Source organism: Selaginella moellendorffii, unplaced genomic scaffold (genome assembly GCF_000143415.4).
Source record: "Selaginella moellendorffii unplaced genomic scaffold, v1.0 SELMOscaffold_18, whole genome shotgun sequence".
Lineage (NCBI taxonomy): Eukaryota > Viridiplantae > Streptophyta > Lycopodiopsida > Selaginellales > Selaginellaceae > Selaginella > Selaginella moellendorffii.
The window spans coordinates 1,619,795-1,626,734 of record NW_003314279.1 but is presented as its reverse complement, the minus strand read 5'-3'; positions in this window follow the sequence as shown (position 1 = coordinate 1,626,734).

Below are 6,940 nucleotides of genomic sequence, written 5' to 3'. Positions count from 1 at the left end.
ACCGCCTAGCATTTAGGAATTCGGTCAAACACAATGTCTTCAAGGAAGCCCTTTAAACGCTTCCAGGATGGCCCCATGATCAACACACATGTAAAAAATAAAAAACAAGGTAACGCAGCCAGTTAGACCACTATTGCCAGGGATCACAGTCTGACTCCACACTCAAGCTCGACCAGGACGCATTCAGAAAGCTTGGAAAGTAGCGCGTACCGTACGCAATTGCATAGTCTGGCCGGAGTTGAATGGCTCGCAAGTAGGACTCCTGAGCTTTACCAAGATTCTAAAAAACCACAATCTTTAGATCGCTTACTAGGAACATGCCACATAACTTACTTTCAAGGCGTTCCCAAGATTCAAATGAGCGTTCGCAAAGTTTGGCTTTAATCGAATAGCCTCCTGCATGGATAAAAATTCAGAAAACATAAACTTTGCGTTTTCCAACCTGATAATAAGCAAGAGCTCTTTCGTAGTCCCCTGCTTCCATCAACAGGCCAGCAAGATTTGACCACGCAATAGCAAAAGTCGGCTGTATTCGGAAGCCATTAAGCGGTAACCAATGGCAGGCCGAAGTACGGCCGGCCGTAAGAATTACTGTAAAAAGGACTTTTGAGCATTTAGTTTTTACCCCACGCAAAGAAGTCGTCAATTTCATGACCGACCAACCTACCCCCGCGAACGTCTTGCTCCCGTCAAGTGAAAGGCAATAAAATCGATTAGCCACTAATCAATGTTATCTTTTTCTTATCATAGATCAACAATGTGATGGATTCGATTTCTCTGATTCCTTGTGCAACAATTCTTCGTGTTTGGTGGTGAAGCCAATTAAAAGAATAAATGGTGATACCCCAAAATTTGAAAATCAATACAAAATGTTTGCGCGCCCAACTGAATCAAGGGGCAGCATCTCCCAAATGTCTTGTGGGAGGTCAGCTTGACTTGTATAAAGAGCTAACAGTGGAACTTTAGCGTGTCAAAGGCTTGTTTGGTGTTCTAGTTTGTGATGCCATTGTCTGGGTCAGTGCACAAGAGGAAAGTTGCTGCACATCAAGACTATCAAAGTAGCATAATAGAGAGATAAATAGAATTTCGCATAAGTGGATCTAAACATTCTTCCATTCACCTGTGACTGGAATCTATGCGTGGGCTGTAACACAAATCTTCGTGCTTCTTGTCTTGTGTACTCCAGTATAGAAACACAGAAATTATGATTTGCATTAGGGCAGATTGACTTGAATAGTAGATAAACAGTAAGCGTGTAATGATCGAATGTTGCAAGGATTCAGCTGTTTGAGCATATTCTAAGAATGTTCTCTTTTATGGTTGAGATTAAATCTTCTCAAGTAATCAATGGGTAAGATTTCCTAGTGTTTATAAACATTTGAATTGGAATTGAATTGAATATCTTAAACAAACTTTTTATGCACAAACCCTAGTCACATAGAGAGGCACCCTCCTCTTCCATCAATCGCATGCCCTGGCACAGCATCATTTCTTGATGCTGAGTTATGTGGATAATGGGAGATCACTCTAGAAATTCATAGTTTTGTCCCTGCAATTAAGTGTGTGGCAATGTGATTGATCCAGGGTTGATGATGAGGAGTGAGGATGATTTTATGGTGACAAGCTTGATTGACATGTTGAAGAGCTTTTGGATGTCTAGACTAGTTTTTTTTTTGTCTTTTTTTTTTTGCAAGACTAACTGGTTTTTTGAGATCACAAGCAAACCATAGAGCACTGATTCTATGAGTTTTTTTTTTTGTCTTCTTTTTTTTGCTTGCAAGACTAATTAGTTTGTTTAGATCATAGCCAATGATCCAAACATCCTACTCATGGAGCTCATGGAACACTTAGGTAGTGACTTTTTTTTAATCTCTCCTCTCTTTTACCAAGTTGTTCAGTTTGCATATGGATCAAGAGGCTCTAATAGATGTCCTCAATGCCAAGTGCTTAATTGGCAAATCCAATGATCCAATTCATTTCCTCATTTTGGTATTTTGGTATGTGGTGAACACAAAGAGCATGCATCAAGTTGCTCAGTTTGCATATGGATCAAGAGGCTCTAATAGAAGCCTTGGATGTCCAAGTGGTCAATGCCAAGTGCTTAATTGGCTAATCCAATGATCCAATTCATTTCCTCATTTTGGTATTTTGGTATGTGGTGAATACGAAGAGCATGTGTCTACCAGGTCTAGGTTCCCAGACTCTGAGCTTAGGGTGCATGACCCTACGCTCTGGTGTTGAGCTTGATTAATACATGCAATATTTTATAAATAATTTTAGCAAAATTTTCATCATGCAATTCTAAATTGAATTTTCCAATCTTGAAAAATAAAGTTTCATGAATTTTATTTTGATAATCCATAATTTTTAATTGAATTTTTTATATGTTTAATTTGAATTTTTGAACAAAGGTCCATGCAATTCAAAACATAATTGCACATTTAAATGTGCGTTGCTATTATGAATTCAGAGAGAAAAAAAAAATTTGATAATAGAGATAAAAAGTTTGCCATAAAGTTTTTAGAACAGATGAGAAATGAACTCCTAATGCTTGAACTTTTACTGTTGCTAAGCTTATGTTACCACAATAGAAAAATTAGTAAAAAGAAGAAGAAGAAAATTAATGACAAAGGTTTCATAAATTAAGGGGATGCATGGAAATCATGAGTTAGTTTTCAAGTATGCCTTTGACATGGATACCTATATTAAACACCACATACCATCTCAAAAATAAACCTAAGGGTGGGGTGGCAGTGGAATTAGGGGAAAGGGGGGATATGGCATCCCTGAAAATTTCTCCCGATGCCTGGAACCTGGTAGAACAAATTAATAAAATAGTACCATGTATAGAAATAGTAATTATTACTTAAAAAGACAAAATGAATTTAGCTGAGTTGGCAACAATTATAATAATAACATGGTGCGAGTGCATGGAATATGGAAAGGGAATACAGAAATGTGCATATCAATTAGCCCAAAAACCCTAGCTTATATACAGGAGCGAGTGGTCCGGATTGAAACTAATCCAACGGCTACCAAAATCCCACTACGCTAATATTAGTATACGGTATCGTAGCCGTACACTTGGCCCTCACATCATCCCCTCCTCTCGGAATAATGGAAGGCTATCAGGATTCTCTTGTAGATGGGCCGGGATCTGGAGGAACGTCAGGATGAGGCATTGGCGGATCTGTAGATGGCATTAATTGCTCCTGATCCCTTTGTATGAAGCGTTTTAACTACTGCACATGCACAATCTCCGGAGGATCGGCCTGCTGGATGTCATGCCGAACCTCATAAACTTGCGGTCCAACTTGCCACAATACCCGATATGGTCCTTTCCACTACGCAAGGAGCCCCTTAAATAAACCACGTACCGTAAGATGGGGAAAACGGACTAACACCAAATCATCCACTTTGTACTTTGCAGGTGGACGATGATGGGAGCTGTAGCGCTGTTGTTGTCCCACTTGTACGCGGCCTAAGTGTTCGGCAGACTCTGCTCGGACAAGTGGAAGAATGCTCGTCAAATATTGATCCCATGACCTAGCATCAGGAGCTCGTGGCAATCGCAAAAGTAAACCCAACTCTATTGGTAATATTGGATCATGACCATATAAGAGTTTATATGGTGAAACACCAACAGAACTCTGCACCTCTGTGACATAGGCATACCGAAGAGACGGCAAATAACCATCCCAATCCGAATGCTGAAAGTTCACATATTTTGCAATCATCCCTTTGAATGTCCGAATGAGCCGTTCCACCAGACCGTCTAATTGTGGATGATAAGCACTCGTAAATGTGTGGCGTATCCCCAACCGAGATGTCAAAACATGAAATACCTTAGCCATAAATGCAAGACCATTATCCGAAAGAATCCGCTCTGGACAAGAATGTTGGAACACCACTCGATTGAGGAGAAAGTATCCAACAACAGTTGCAGAGGCGCTAGCAAGAGCACCAACTTCCACCCAACGAGTTAAGTAGTCAGAAGCAATAATAACATACTCATTGCCAGCAGTTGACCGTGGAAAAGGTCCCATAAGATCAAACGCCACCAACTCAAACGGACGGGAAATTGCAATTGACTCCAACCGTCCTTCCGCAGCACAAGGGGGAGTATTACGAGCTTGGCACCAAACGCAGCTACGCACATACCGGATAACATCACGTTGCATCTCTAGCTAATAGAAAGACCTGCACAGCTTCTCGGTCACATGACGATGTCCCATATGCCCACCTAGAACAGGAGAATCATGGTAGGCATGGAGAAACCGTGGAATAAAGATAGAAGGCACCACCAATCATAAATGATCATCAGGATCCATCCCAACAAAATAAAGAAGGCCATCTTCAAGACGATATTGAGAATGTAAATGCCAGAAAGGCAAGTCATCAGCAAGTGATGCAGGATCCTCAAACGCATCTCGAAGCCTTCGAATCCACGGCTCAATCTTTTGAGCCTCGCGAACCTCATCAAGAGAAGGTAAATCTTGCTCTATGCCTTGTGGACACTGAACATCAAGTACAGCAACCACCGATGGCACGGAATCCTCGTCTAGAAAATCCACAGATGCTGGAACAATAGGCTCATCAGAAATATGAAAAGAAAGTGGAGAAGGAAGAGGAGCTTGAGAAAGGGCATCAGCATCAGCCATAAAACTCCCTGGGCAATGAACAACATCAAAATTATATATCTGAAGCTTTAAAGCCCATCGAGCAATACGACCAACCAAGTTCTTCCGCTTCAATAATGAAATAACGGCAGCATGGTCACCTTCAAGTAACGTCCGAGAACCATGTAGATATGCATGAAGTTTCTCAAAACCCCAAACTGCCGCTAAATGCTCCTTCTCTGTTGTGGAGTAGTTCACTTCTGCTGGTTGTAACGTACGGCTTATATATGCAATGGGATGACGCTGACTAGGCACACTCTGGCTCTCTTGCATTAACACACCTCCAAGACCAATATCAGAAGCATCACGTGCAAAATAAAAGGTCGAGTGTAGTCAGGATATGCCAAAACCGGAGGAGTCATCAATAGCTCTTTGAGATCCACAAACGCCCGCTCACAATCTGAAGACCAGATGAAAGATGACGTTGATGATTTCAGCAACGTTCGCAACGGTGCAGTGCGATCAGAAAGATGATCCACAAAACGACTGAGATACTGCACCTTGCCCAGGAAGCGCTGCACATCATTCACACACTTCGGAGTAGGGAACTTTAGAACGGCTACGAGTTTGTCAAGATCAACTTGCAAACCCTCATGAGAAATACGGTACCCAAGATAAGTTGTGTCCTTGGACCCAAACACGCACTTCGACCGCTTCAGCTTTAAACCAACATCTCGTATCGATCCAACACTTTACACACATCACAAACGTGCTCTGCCCACGTCCCCTCCGAGTGAATCAAGACATCATCAATGAAGTCAGCAGTCACCTCTGGCATATCACAAAGAACCTCGTCCATCATCCACTAAAAAGTTGCTGGAGCATTGTTCAAACCAAACGGCATCACCAAGAACTCGTACAAACCAAACGGTGTACGAAAAGCAGTCTTAGGAATATCTTCATCGGCCATTGGTACTTGCCAGTACCCAGAAGCAAGATCTAGCTTGGTGAACCAACGACTTTGCCCCAGACGATCCAAGAGATCAGCAGTGTGAGGAAGAGGGTACACATCCGGGATTGTCACTTCATTTAACGGACGATAGTCGATGCAGAAATGAATACTCCTATTAGGCTTCATCACAAGATGAAGTTCACATGCCCAAGGACTCCGCGACTTCCGAATAACACCCTTCTCCAACATCTCCTTGATGTTTGCAGGTAAAATCTTAATCTCCTTGGGTGACCGATGACGAACAGGAACCTTGATTAGATGAGCATCCTCGGTTGGAATGGGATGATGTGTGGCAATCTTCTCCCCAGACAATAGGTCAAATTCAAAGAGATCAAAATACTCCTTCATGAGCTGGTCAATAGCTGCAACACAAAGATCATTAGAGGGATCGGAAAAGGGAAGAGTAGAACAAGATGGAAACACAAGAGGAAATAGTGGGGGAACAAAAGTAATGGAAGTAGAGGTAGAAGTAGAGGGACGAAGAAGTACAGAAGTGAGAGGAATGGATGAAACATAAGGAAGTATGAGACAAAGGGGAAAAGCCTCAAAGTCACACTTGGCATGATTGCGTTGTAACCAATCCATACCAAGAATGAGGTCAAAAGCTTGGCTCGGCACCACCCACAACGACTGCAACTCAAGCTCGAGATCGCCCACACGCACAACCAGGTCCGCCTCATCTCGTGCATAGGCATGTGTACGGCCGTTGCCATAAAGAATAAAAACTGGATCCGCCACACGACGCAAGTGTAGACAACAACGTGTGGCAACAGGTCGAGCAATAGAAGATAAACTCGAACCTGTATCAACCAACACGGAGAGAAGAATAGGAGACCTCTTGTTATAAAAACGAGCTTGGAAAGTAAACACTGGATGAACCGGTGTCGAGTGAACCCCTTGATGATACTCCCGAAAGAAAGATGGAGGGGTCACTAACTTATTCGCGCAAGGTCCCTCAATTACTCGTAGGACTCCTCGTTTCCTGGATGCACCTCGGTATCCAAACCTTCCACCGCAGCAGCACCAACGGGACGTTGCTGATGCCAAGGTCTCCACCCAGGAAATGGAGGTCGCCAATCCAGAAAGCGTCGACAACGCCGATAAGTATGACCAACTTCATCACATGCCCAGCAACGAACATCACGGCCATGACCACGTCCTCGCCCTTGTCCTTGGACTCGAGTAGTAGCAGCATCAACCTCTATGGGAACAGGACCATCACTCATAGGAAGTGGAGCTGAAGGACGTGTAGTGAGAAGTGGAAGAGGCAATGTCTCATAACGTAGTGCCAAGCGAAAAGCATCATCAA